The sequence below is a fragment of the Lithobates pipiens genome, unplaced genomic scaffold (assembly GCF_037356315.1).
Source record: "Lithobates pipiens isolate NorthernLeopardFrog02 unplaced genomic scaffold, aLitPip1_a1.2 Scaffold_22, whole genome shotgun sequence".
Lineage (NCBI taxonomy): Eukaryota > Metazoa > Chordata > Amphibia > Anura > Ranidae > Lithobates > Lithobates pipiens.
The window spans coordinates 27,287,893-27,303,332 of record NW_027507784.1 but is presented as its reverse complement, the minus strand read 5'-3'; the positions used below and the strand labels follow the sequence as shown (position 1 = coordinate 27,303,332).

At 51.0% G+C, this 15,440-nt stretch overlaps 1 protein-coding gene across 1 annotated transcript in view; it reads right to left on the bottom strand.

The window, feature by feature from the left end:
* The window catches only part of LOC143925637 (guanylate-binding protein 1-like), a 73,169-nt gene extending 63,428 nt beyond the window's left edge, over positions 1-9,741 (bottom strand). Inside the window, exon 1 of the mRNA XM_077450103.1 lies at positions 9,678-9,741. The gene's annotated coding sequence lies outside the window, so the exon portion shown is untranslated. The remainder of the gene's footprint in view (positions 1-9,677) is intronic.
* Between the last annotated feature and the right edge of the window lie 5,699 nt (positions 9,742-15,440).

Here is a 15,440-nt window from a genome sequence, read left to right as displayed (position 1 = left end):
GTAGGTTAGCTGAGGCATTCGGTCTGGAGTCCTCTGGGTCACTAAGGACAACATGATCTGCAGCCACCTCCTCCCAGCCATGTACAAGTCCACGGGTTTCTTAGGACTGTAAATGATCCCTAAAAAACTGCTGCTGATGCTGAGTGCCATACTCCACCTCCATGCTGACACAATTCTCCTCCTCCTCATCCTCCTCTTCCTGTGTGATCGGCGGGCCAGCAGGAACACTGTCTGGATAAAGGGGGCCTTTAGAGGCAAGGAAGTCCTCTTCTTCCTGCCTCTGTTCTGCCTCAAGTGCCCTGTCCATTATTCCATGCAGCATGTGCTCCAGCAGGTGGACAAGAGGTACAGTGTCGCTGATGCATGCACTGTCACTGTTCACCATCCTCGTGGCCTCCTCAAATGGTGACAGGACAGTGCATGCATCCCTGATCATGGCCCACTGGCGTGGGGAAAAAAAACGAGCGCCCCTGACCCTGTCCTGGTGCCGTAGTTGCACAGGTACTCATTGATGGCCCTCTGCTGCGTGTGCAGCCGCTGCAGCATGGCCAACGTTGAGTTCCACCTAGTGGGCATGTCACAGATTAGAAGGTTCTTGGGCAGGTTCAATTCCTTTTTGAGGTCAGCCAGCCGAGCACTGGCATTTTATGACTCGCGGAAATGCACTCAGACTTTCCCGGCCTGCCTCAGGACGTCCTGTAAGCCCGGGTACCTGCTCAAGAACGACTGCACCTCCAAGTTAAGGACATGATCCAGACAGGGCACATGGGTCAGTTGTCCCTGTCGGAGGGCAGAGAGGAGGTTGGTGCCATTTTCGCAAACCACCATCCCTGCCTTAAGCTGGCGTGGCATCAACTACCTCTCAGCCTGCCCCTGTAGAGATGACAGAATCTCTGCCCCAGTGTGGCTCCTGTCTACTAAGCACACCAGCGCAAGCACGGCATAGCATCTTTTTGCCTGTGTACTTACGTAGCTTCTTGAACGCCCAGAAGTACTTGGCTGTCACACACCTAATTCTACACCTTCATTCCTCTCAGTGCAAGTTTCAGAGAGGATTGAAGGTCTAGTGGGGTTGGAGATCCCAGCTGGTGAGGAGCAAGGAGAGGTCCGCTTTGTTCTTTAGTGTGTGTCTTTAAGGTACAGTTGCCAACGAACTGCATGGCAGGTTGACATATGTCTGATCAAGCATGTGGTGCCCAAGCGGCTAATTTTTTGGCCACGTGAGATCCGCTTGAGACATATGTTGCAAATAGCAGCGGTGCGATCTGATGAACTTGTCTCAAAAAAGGCCCACACCAAAGAACTTTTGGAATAACACACAGCTGGCCCCTGGAGGGCATCCTGCCTCATTGGAGATGTGCCTCCTCCTCCTCCTCTCTCCTACCAGGCACCCACGTGGAGTCAGTGAGCTCATCATCCCCTCCCTCCACATCTCTGAAGCAAACCTGGCAGTATGCTGCAGCTGGGGGAACATGACTGCCAGATTGCTGTCCTTCTTGGGCATCCTCTATCTCTGGGCTCATGCTACTGCCTTCCTCTAGCTGGGTATCATCATCAGAGCCTTCAAAACGCTGGGCATCCTTATGGAGCATGTACCCAACACTGTGCTCAAACAGTTCAGGGGACTCCTCAGGAGGACAAGGTGGGGCTAGGAAAGGAGTGACTGATGCAACTGAGATGAGGGAAGAGGACACGTTGGCAGCTGCTTTGCCAGTACACTGAGCCTGGGTGAGAGAGGATGAGGAGGAGGAGGAGGACGGCTTGGTCATCCACTCTACAAAGTCTTTGGCATGTTGCGGCTCAACACGCCCAGCTGCCGAAAACAAGGACAAGCGTGTCCCATGGCCACGTGCTGATGAGAATGCACCGCGTAAAGGACCAGCACTGATGCCTCTAGACACAGAGCCTGTTTGCCCTCTTTTATTGCCTCATGACTGTCTGCCTCTCCTTGTTGGCCTTCCAGTCATACTAATGACCTGCAGGGAGATGTAGCTGCACAAAGCTGGGACATATATACTGATTATACTGCAGCTAGCAGAATCAACTGCCTGCCTGTAGTATTATTACTATGAGAACACCAGCAATTTGGGTAGCTTTAAGTGCACACTGTGCAGATGACACAGTACACCAACTGTAATTACTGCAGCTGCCTATGGTATAGGACCAGCAGAACACCATCAATTGGTGTAGCTTTAGGTGTACACTGTGCAGGTGGCACAATACACTGACTGTAATTGCAACAGCTTCAAAGGAAATTCACAGACACTGTCTCTCCGACTATCTCTCTCTCCACTGACGCAACACACTACGCAAGGCTGCCGCTTTGGCCAATCATGGCTCTCCGTTTTTTCTGCGCTGTGATGGGCCAAAGCATGCGGGTCATAGTGCATGCTTGGCCAATCATCAGCCAGCAATGCACTGCGATGGTGCAGTGAATTATGAGCCGTGACGCGCCACTCGGATTTGGCACAAACGGCCCATAATGTTCGGAATTCGCCGAACGGGCGAACAGCAGATTTTAGAGTCGAACACGAAGCTCATCCCTACTCCTGATAGAAGGTGATCTCACTGCTGTATGAGTCAGAGGAACTTCCAGCAGTGATATTCTCTCTGCAGTGTCTTCAGCCAGCAGTGTGCAGACGCTGGTCACATACTGACTTCACTCACTCATTGGAGTCACTGCCAGTGAAATATACAGGACAGGAGTGTCCATTGCTGAATACATAGATGCAGAATTGATTGTCCACAAGTCATTACTATTTCATGTTTTAACCTGTACAGCCCACCTCCACTACACCACACAGCACACCTCCACTACACCACACAGCACACCCCCACTACACCGCACAGCACACCTCCACTACACCACACAGCACACTCCCACTACACCGCACAGCACACCCCCACTACACCGCACAGCACACCTCCACTACACCACACAGCACACCTCCACTACACCGCACAGCACACCCCCACTACACCGCACAGCACACCTCCACTACACCACACAACACACCCCTCACTACACCAAACAGCACACCTCCACTACACCGCACAGCATACCTCCACTACACCACACAGCATACCTCCACTACACCACACTTCCACTACACCACACAGCATACCTCCACTACACCACACTTCCACTACACCACACAACACACCCCTCACTACACCAAACAGCACACCTCCACTACACCGCACAGCATACTTCCACTACACCACACAGCATACCTCCACTACACCACACTTCCACTAGACCACACAACACACCCCTCACTACACCACACAGCACACCTCCACTACACCACACAACACACCCCTCACTACACCAAACAGCACACCTCCACTACACCGCACAGCATACCTCCACTACACCACACAGCATACCTCCACTACACCACACAGCACACCCCCACTACACCGCACAGCACACCCCCACTACACCGCACAGCAAACCTCCACTACACCACACAGCATACCTCCACTACACCACAAAGCACACTTCCACTACACCACACAACACACCCCTCACTACACCACACAGCACACCTCCACTACACCACACAGCACACCTCCACTACACCACACAACACATCCCTCACTACACCAAACAGCACACCTCCACTACACCGCACAGCATACCTCCACTACACCACACAGCATACCTCCACTACACCACACAGCCCACCCCCACTACACCGCACAGCACACCCCCACTACACCACACAGCACACCTCCACTACACCACACAGCACACTTCCACTACACCACACAACACACCCCTCACTACACCACACAGCACACCTCCACTACACCACACAGCATACCCCCACTACACCACACAACACACCTCCACTACACCGCACAGCATTCCCTTATTACACAGCATACCTCCACTACACAGCACACCCCACTACACCGCACTGCACACCTCCACTACACCGCACTGCACACCTCCACTACACTGCACAGCATATCCCCACTACACCGCACAGAACACCCCCACTACACCGCACAGCACACCTCCACTACACCACACAGCACACCTTCACTACACCGCACAGCACACCCCCATTACACCGCACAGCACACCTCCACTACACCACACAACACACCCCTCAATACACCAAACAGCACACCTCCACTACACCGCACAGCATACCTCCACTACACCACACAGCATACCTCCACTACACCACACAGCACACTTCCACTACACCACACAACACACCCCTCACTACACCACACAGCACACCTCCACTACACCACACAGCACACCTCCACTACACCACACAACACACCCCTCACTACACCACACAGCACACCTCCACTACACCACACAGCATACCCCCACTACACCACACAACACACCTCCACTACAACGCACAGCATTGCCTTATTACACAGCATACCTCCACTACACAGCACACCCCCACTACACCGCACTGCACACCTCCACTACACCGCACTGCACACCTCCACTACACTGCACAGCATACCCCCACTACACCGCACAGCACACCCCCACTACACCGCACAGCACACCTCCACTACACCGCACAGCACACCCCCATTACACCGCACAGCACACCTCCACTACACCACACAACACACCCCTCACTACACCAAACAGCACACCTCCACTACACCACACAGCATACCTCCACTACACCACACAGCATACCTCCACTACACCACACAGCACACTTCCACTACACCACACAACACACCCCTCACTACACCACACAGCACACCTCCACTACACCACACAGCACACCTCCACTACACCACACAACACACCCCTCACTACACCAAACAGCACACCTCCACTACACCGCACAGCATACCTCCACTACACCACACAGCATACCTCCACTACACCACACAGCACCCCCCCACTACACCGCACAGCACACCCCCACTACACCACACAGCACACCTCCACTACACCACACAGCACACTTCCACTACACCACACAACACACCCCTCACTACACCACACAGCACACCTCCACTACACTACACAGCACACCCCCACTACACCGCACTGCACACCTCCACTACACCGCACTGCACACCTCCACTACACTGCACAGCATACCCCCACTACACCGCACAGCACACCCCCACTACACCGCACAGCACACCTCCACTACACCGCACAGCACACCCCCATTACACCGCACAGCACACCTCTACTACACCACACAACACACCCCTCACTACACCAAACAGCACACCTCCACTACACCGCACAGCATACCTCCACTACACCACACAGCATACCTCCACTACACCACACAGCACACTTCCACTACACCACACAACACACCCCTCACTACACCACACAGCACACCTCCACTACACCACACAGCACACCTCCACTACACCACACAACACACCGCTCACTACACCAAACAGCACACCTCCACTACACCGCACAGCATACCTCCACTACACCACACAGCATACCTCCACTACACCACACAGCACACCCCCACTACACCGCACAGCACACCCCCACTACACCACACAGCACACCTCCACTACACCACACAGCACACTTCCACTACACCACACAACACACCCCTCACTACACCACACAGCACACCTCCACTACACCACACAGCATACCCCCACTACACCACACAACACACCTCCACTACACCGCACAGCATTCCCTTATTACACAGCATACCTCCACTACACAGCACACCCCCACTACACCGCACTGCACACCTCCACTGCACACCTCCACTACACTGCACAACATACCCCCACTACACCGCACAGCACACCTCCACTACACCACACAGCACACCTCCACTACACCGCACAGCACACCCCCATTACACCGCACAGCACACCTCCACTACACCACACAACACACCCCTCACTACACCAAACAGCACACCTCCACTACACCGCACAGCATACCTCCACTACACCACACAGCATACCTCCACTACACCACACAGCACACTTCCACTACACCACACAACACACCCCTCACTACGCCACACAGCACACCTCCACTACGCCACACAGCACACCTCCACTACACCACACAACACACCCCTCACTACACCAAACAGCACACCTCCACTACACCGCACAGCATACCTCCACTACACCACACAGCATACCTCCACTACACCACACAGCACACCCCCACTACACCGCACAGCACACCCCCACTACACCACACAGCACACTTCCACTACACCACACAACACACCCCTCACTACACCACACAGCACACCTCCACTACACCACACAGCACACCCCTCACTACACCACACAGCACACCCCCACTACACCAAACAGCACACCTCCACTACACCGCACAGCACACCTCTACTACACCACACCTCCATTAACCACACAACACACCCCATCTACACCGCACAGCACATCTCCACTACACCGCACAGCACACCTCCACTACACCACACAGCACACCCCCACTACACTGCACAGGACACCTCCACTACACCGACAAGCACACTTCCTCTAAACTACACAGGACACCCCCACTACACCGCACAGCACACCTCCATTACACAGCACACCTCCACTACACCACACAGCACACCCCCATTACACAACACAGCACACCTCCACTACAACACACCTCCACTAAACCACACCTCTACTAAACCACATAGCACACACCCACTACACAGCACAGCACACCTCCACTACACCACACAGCACACCCCAGTTACACAGCACAGCACACCTCCACTACACCACACAGCACACCCCAGTTACACAGCACAACACACCCCCATTTCACCACACAGCACACCCCAACTACACCGCACTGCACAGCACACCTCCACTACACTGCACAGCACACCTCCACTACACCGCACAGCATACCCCCACTACACCACATAACACACCCCCACAAACACACCCCCACTACACCGCACAGCATACCTCCACTACACCGCACAGCACACCTCCACTACACCACACAGCATACCCCCACTACACCACACAGCACACCTCTACTACACCGCACACCTCTACTACACCGCACAGCACACCTCTACTACACCGCACAGCACACCTCCACTACACAGCACACCCCCACTACACCGCACTGCACACCTCCACTACACTGCACAGCACACCTCTACTACACCGCACAGCACACCTCTACTACACTGCACAGCACACCTCCATTACCCAGCACACCCCCACTACACCACACAGCACACCCCCACTACACTGCACAGCAAACCTCCACTACACCACAGACGCACCTCCACTACACCACACAGCACACACCTCCACTACACCGCACAACACACCTCCACTACACCGCACAGCACACCTCCGCTACACCACACAGCACACCCCCACTACACCACACAGCACACCTCCACTACACAGCACACCCCCACTACACCACACTGCACACCCCCACTACACCGCACTGCACACCTCCACTACACTGCACAGCACACTTCCACTACACCGCACAGCACACCTCCTCTAAACCACACAGCACACCCCCACTACCCTGCACAGCAAACCTCCACTACACCGCAGACACACCTCCACTACACCACACAGCACACCCCTCACTACACCACACAGCACACCCCCACTACACCAAACAGCACACCTCCACTACACCGCACAGCACACCTCTACTACACCACACCTCCATTAACCACACAACACACCCCATCTACACCGCACAGCACATCTCCACTACACCGCACAGCACACCTCCACTACACCACACAGCACACCCCCACTACACTGCACAGGACACCTCCACTACACCGACAAGCACACCTCCTCTAAACTACACAGGACACCCCCACTACACCGCACAGCACACCTCCATTACACAGCACACCTCCACTACACCACACAGCACACCCCCATTACACAACACAGCACACCTCCACTACAACACACCTCCACTAAACCACACCTCTACTAAACCACATAGCACACACCCACTACACAGCACAGCACACCTCCACTACACCACACAGCACACCCCAGTTACACAGCACAACACACCTCCACTACACCACACAGCACACCCCAGTTACACAGCACAACACACCCCCATTTCACCACACAGCACACCCCAACTACACCGCACTGCACAGCACACCTCCACTACACTGCACAGCACACCTCCACTACACCGCACAGCATACCCCCACTACACCACACAACACACCCCCACAAACACACCCCCACTACACCGCACAGCATACCTCCACTACACCGCACAGCACACCTCCACTACACCACACAGCATACCCCCACTACACCACACAGCACACCTCTACTACACCGCACAGCACACCTCTACTACACCGCACAGCACACCTCCACTACACAGCACACCCCCACTACACCGCACTGCACACCTCCACTACACTGCACAGCACACCTCTACTACACCGCACAGCACACCTCTACTACACTGCACAGCACACCTCCATTACCCAGCACACCCCCACTACACCACACTGCACACCTCCACTACACTACACAGCACACCTCCACTACACTGCACAGCACACCTCCTCTAAACCACACAGCACACCCCCACTACACTGCACAGCAAACCTCCACTACACCGCAGACACACCTCCACTACACCACACAGCACACCCCTCACTACACCACACAGCACACCCCCACTACACCAAACAGCACACCTCCACTACACCGCACAGCACACCTCCACTACACCACACCTTTACTAAACCACACAACACACCCCGTCTACACCGCACAGCACACCTCCACTACACCACACAGCACACCCCCACTACACTGCACAGGACACCTCCACTACACCGACAAGCACACCTCCTCTAAACCACACAGCACACCCCCACTACACCGCACAGCACACCTCCACACCACACCACCTTAATTGGCATCTGTCCAAAATTGGCCCTAGTATATGAATGGGGACCTTGGATTGTGGGTAGGGATCAATGTGAGTGTGTAAAGTACAGGGATAGGGACAATTGTAGACACTCAGGTTGAACTAGATGGACTGGTGTCTTTATTCAACCTTACTAACTATGAAACTATGAAACTATGAATTACACAGCACAACACACCTCCACTACACCACACCCCAACTACACTGCACAGCACAGCACACCTCCACTACACTGCACAGCACACTCCCACTACACCACACAGCACACCTCCACTACACCGCACAGCATACCTCCACTACACCACACAGCACACCCCCATTACACCACACAGCACACCCCAACTACACCGCACTGCACAGCACACCTCCACTACACCGCACAGCGCACCTTCACAGCACATTGTTGCATTTGATAGGCACAGTGGCTGCATATGATTTTTTTTTAAGTATTTTTCTGAATTTTTCAGTTTGTTTGTGCCCTCCCAAAATTTTGAGCACCAGCCGCCACTGCTCTGCACATGATTGGATTTTCTCTGCAAAGAGCAATTTTGTTTCATTCCATTCAGTAAGATTTCCTAAACATCACATTATGATCTGATACAATAATAATAATAATAATAATAATAACAGCAACAATAATACCAATAAACAGAAGTAATGATTTATATTATATTCTACTACAGAAATATTCCCATAGATGAGACATGATCAGAATAGGAAGGACGGTTATAATTACCTGGACTGTGATCAGAGGACGGAGATCTTCTGAATGCTATCACTACAACTGCAGTCAGCTTTTTATAGGATTCAGAATTGGATGGGGAAGAGGAGGAGGAGGGGGGGGGGAGAGTGGAGAGGAGGGGGGGGTGAGTGGAGAGGAGGGGGGGAGGGGGGAGTGGAGAGGATGGGGGGGAGGGGGGGGTGAGTGGAGAGGGGGGGGGGGGTTTCTTATAACTGAAAGATTTCCTAGAAGCATGTTACTTCCACTTTCACTTTAATCCCCTTGTATTTTATTGTATTGTAACTGTATTGTCTCCCTTTTATATTGTAAAGTGCTGCATAAACTGTTAATTATAATAATAATATAATAATAATAATCTCTATCATCTGTTCTTATTCTGTATGTATGGACTCTGCACAGTACCACTTCTCTTGTCCTGTATGTCGGGTGTAATTCTCGGTATCTGTTCTTATTCTGTATGTATGTGTAGCACTAACCCCCGAAGGAGCTGCTGGTATTTGATTGGTCTGACCGTTACCTCGCCGTTCCACCAAGTTCGTCATTGAGGTCCCATTAAATAGTTGCTCACAGATTGCGGCTCCAACACTATGGGGGGTTATTTACTAAAGGAAAATCCACTTTTCACTACAAGTGCACTTGGAAATGCAGTTGCTGTAGATCCGAGGGGGACATGCAAGGAAGATAAAAAACTGCATTTTAGCTTGCACATGATTGGATGATAAAATCAGCAGAGCTTCCCCTCATTTCAGACCTTCCCCTCAGATCTACAGAGACTGCACTTGTAGTGCAAAGTGGATTTGCCTTTAGTAAATCACCCTCATAAATTTTGAGCACCAGCCCCCACTACACCACACAGCATACTGTTGCATTTTATGGGCACAGTGGTTTCATATGATGTATTTTTTTAAGTATCTTTCTGAATTTTTCAGTTTGTTTGTGCCCTCCCAAAATTTTGAGCACCAGCCGCCACTGCTCTGCACATGATTGGATGTTCTCTGCAAAGAGCAATTTTGTTTCATTCCATTCAGTAAGATTTCCTAAACATCACATTATGATCTGATACAATAATAATAATAATAATAATAATAATAATGATAACAGCAACAATAATACCAATAAACAGAAGTAATGATTTATATTATATTCCACTACAGAAATATTCCCATAGATAAGACATGATCAGAATAGGAAGGACGGTTATAATTACCTGGACTGTGATCAGAGGACGGAGTTCTTCTGTTTTCTATCACTACAACTGCAGTCAGCTCAGCTTTATATAGGATTCAGAATTGGATGGGGAAGAGGGGGGGGGGGGGGAGGGGGGGAGTGGAGAGGAGGAGGAGGGGGGGGAGTGGAGAGGAGGGGGGGGGGGCTTTTCCTATACATATGAATGATTTCCAAGAAGCACTTAGAAATGTTACTTCCACTTTCACTTTCATTTTAATCCTCTTATATTTTATTGTATTGTCTCCCTTTTATATTGTAAAGCGCTGTGTAAACTGGTGATGCTAATCCTGTATAATAATAATAATCTCTATCATCTGCTCTTATTCTGTATGTATGGACTCTGCACAGTACCACTTCTCTTGTCCTGTATGTCGGGTGTAATTCTCGGTATCTGTTCTTATTCTGTATGTATGTGTAGCACTAACCCCCGAAGGAGCTGCTGGTATTTGATTGGTCTGACCGTTACCTCGCCGTTCCACCGAGTCCGTCATTGAGGTCCCATTAAATAGTTGCTCACAGATTGCGGCTCCAACACTATGGGGGGTTATTTACTAAAGGAAAATCCTCTTTTCACTACAAGTGCACTTGGAAATGCAGTTGCTGTAGATCCGAGGGGGGACATGCAAGGAAAATAAAAAACTGCATTTTAGCTTGCACATGATTGGATGATAAAATCAGCAGAGCTTCCCCTCATTTCAGACCTTCCCCTCAGATCTACAGAGACTGCACTTGTAGTGCAAAGTGGATTTGCCTTTAGTAAATCACCCTCTTCGTCTCTTTTTGCAATGCTTTATTGACAGAAAGGAATGAAATAGAGGGGTGGAGGGGGAGGGGAGATTCATGTATGGTGTGTTGCGGGTCTCGGGTGCTTCACTAATCCAGAGGACAAAACAACTTCCACAAACTGGATTCAGCATCCCCCGGATTGGCCTCTCTCACTGACCTAGCAGCCGGTGTAATAGTAGAACCGTTGCACAATCCTCTGCCACAGAATTGTGTCACCAATAACTTTTGCAACGCCAAAGTACAGTCACTCAGTACCAGTTTCTTTTGGCCCAGCCGGCGGTACTGTGAGGTAGGTGACCCGGGATGTGTCCTCCAGTTGGGTCTCCAGCCTTGTCGCTCGGTCCTCTCTCAGAAAAGTCCTCCCCTGGATCCTCCAGTTGCTCGGCTTCTGCCCGCAGGCAGGACCACCCCTGGATCGGTAGGCCCCCATGACTTCTGGGCCTACCTCCAGTAAGGAAGCCTCGGGCCAGCCGGCCCCGAGACAGTTGAATGGCTACGGTACACCTTAGGCAAGGAGGGCCATCAGGTCGGAGCACCCCACCCCCACACCACCATGGGGTCTGTCCCTTAACCACTTCCCGACCTGCGCACACCAATGTACGTCGGCAGAATGGCACGGGCAGGCAAGTTGACGTACAGGTATGTCCATTTGTATTTGCCACCCTGCCATCATGTGCACGCGCAGGTGCCGGTCAGAACCCCCGTGAGTCCGGGCACGGGTCCCGCGGACTCGATCGTCGCGGGGATACCCGCGATCGTGTCACGGGGGAGGCTGAACGGGGAGCTGCCGATGTAAACAGCATCTCCCTGTTCTGCCTAGCAACAAGTGACACTGATCTCTGCTCCATGGGATTGAAGCAGAGATCAGAGGTTCACTAACACACAGCCACGCCCCCCCCACAGTTAGTAACACGCCCCTAGGATACACTTAACCCCTACACTGCCACCCCCTGGATAACCCCTTCACTGCCAGCGTCATTTACACAGGAATCACTGCATTTATATAGCACTGATTGCTGTATAAATGACAATGGTCCCAAAAATGTGTAAAAAAAAGTCCGATGTGTCCGCCATAATGTCGCAGTCACAATAAAAATCACTGATCACCGCTATTACTAGTAAAAAAAATATATATATATATATTAATAAAAATGCCATAAAACTATCCCCTATTTTGTAAACGCTATAACTTTTGCGCAAACCAATCATCAATCGCTTATTGCAATTTTTTTTACCAAAACTATGTAGAAGAATACGTATCGGCCTAAACTGAGGGAAAAAAATGTTTTTTTTATATATTTTTGGGGATATTTATTATAACAAAAAGTAAAAAAATAATGCGTTTTTTTCAAAATTGTCGCTCTATTTTTGTTTATAGTGCAAAAAATAAAAACCGCAGAGGTGATCAAATACCACCAAAAGAAAGCTCTATTTGTGGGGAAAAAAAAAGGATGCCAATTTTGTTTGGGAGCCACGCCGCACGACCACACAATTCTCAGTTAAAGTGACGCTTTGCCGAATCGCAAAAAGGGGTCTGGTCTAAAGCCAGCAAAATGGTGCGGTCTGAAAGCGGTTAAGTACCCTCTCCCAGAATGCGCAGCGGGTAAACCTCTCCCACTGGCTGTTTCCGGGCAAAGAGGCACTCAATACACCCAGCCTGTTGCAATTTCCAACACTGGCCGATGATGAGAGCGCCACCCGCGGCCAAGTGGAAAACTACACAACCCAGCTGAGCTGGAAGAGAAACCAGAAATTTAACACAATCAGTCTGAGCTTGTGACAGACCTAGCTGGGACCGAGGCTCTTGGAGGGGACTGAATACGAGCCTCTTGCCTTGTGATTATGGGCCCTCGCATTTGGGGGAACGGTGCTCTTTGTGAGCTGTACGCCTGGGGACCTCTGAGGTGGTGTTACTTGGATTCAGGTCCATGCCCCCCCCCAAGACACAGAGACTCCGGATATGTAAATGCCATGTTAGCAATAGACTGAATCACACTATTGGGACACAAATTCTTAGATGCTAATATCATCATCTCCAGCCACCTGTCTGTCTTGTATAATGTAAATGAGTCTAGTCTGGCTTCACACAGATTCTAAAGAGTATTTCACGTACTGTTGCGTTGTTGTTTGTGCTAATTAACCTGCAATTGAATTGTTAGTGAGCTAGGAGCCGAAAAGTCTTATCCCTCAGTCAACCAGTCTGAGTGTTGATTTAGATAATTAGCTCATGCTAATTAGGTTAGGTTTTAGTCACCCCGCTGTTTATATTTTGAGTGAGATCTCAAATAAAGGTCATTCCTGATGTCCTCCAAGACTGGTGTCGTCTAGTTCTTGGGGGTTCCTATAGCCAGATCCATTGGACTTGTGTTCCAGGACTTAGGAAGTGGTATACTGACGGAAGCACTCAATCCGAGTGTGGGATCGGTTCCGTCACAGAGCTAAACTACAGCTCAGACAAATCTAAATTTTCACTTATAGCGTCTGCCCATCAGGAGCAGAGCGCTACGTATGCATAGTTCCCAACTGTCCCTGATTTGGTGCAATGTCCCTCTATCCCTCTTTCCTCCTCATTTGTCCCTCATTTTGGTCTGATCCATATAGTTGTAAATAAAATGCACTTTTTATCTTTCAAAAATTGTTTCCCAGAGCTAAACCTTCCATCTGATTTCTAAATTGCTGCATTTGTACATTTTAAAAGCCAATATAAAGGAATAGTAGTGGTAAAAAAAAAAAAAAAACCCTTGTCCCTTGTGGATTTAATTAACCTTTTTTTTGGGGTTAATTCTCCTTTAAGGGGTGTGTTAGGGGGCGTGTCCCATGCTTACATACATTTGTTAGTAGATTTGTACAGAAAGGGAGGGACAAGCTGACATGGGATTAACATGGAAGGCACAGTCTGCACAACCGGGGACCAGGGGGCGGACTGACAACTCATGGGGCCCCCGGGCAATAGGAGATTATGGGGCCCCCAGGCAATAGATTATGGGGCCACACAGTATACACACACACACACACACATACAGTATACACACACACAGTATACACACACAATACACACACAGAATACACACACTGAAAAGGTACTGGAGAGGCGGGGCAGCTATAATCTTGGGATTTTTTTAAAAAAAACACAGATTTTTACATACTGTCTCTGGTTTCATTGAGGCTGGCAACCCTGATGGGGCAACCTTAGTGGCATGGGGCCCTCGGGCAGTGCCCAAGTGCTCGAATGGTCAGTCCGCCCCTGCCGGGGACAGTGTACACGCTCGGAGTGCATGGCTCCCGGTGCCTGCCCATTGTCCCCCACTGTGTCCGGGGACAGCTCTGCTTGTGCTCCTTCCTCTCACATTGTCAGCCCAGTCTGGGCTCCGCTCCCCCCTCCCCCCGTCTTTTTCTTTCTCTGCCTGATTTCGGACTATGTGACAGGGCAAAGCCTGAGCTGGGGGACAAGCCTGGGGCCACATAGTGCTGCTCACAACCGACAACAGCTCACCGACTGGGTGCTGCATTCTACAGTAATTGCCCTGCCGCTGTCAGTATCCAAGCCTCACCCCCCTTTCTCAACCCCTCTCTCATACTTGCCAACAGTCCCGATTTTCTCAGGACAATCCCGGAAATTGTACCCTCTTCCCAATCTGAGCGCATCCAGATCAAAATCACGATTTTTTATTTTTTTTGTCCCGGGCATCGGGACTTTCTTTGGCACCGGCCGCAGCTGTTCTATGAAAACATGGCCGCCAGATC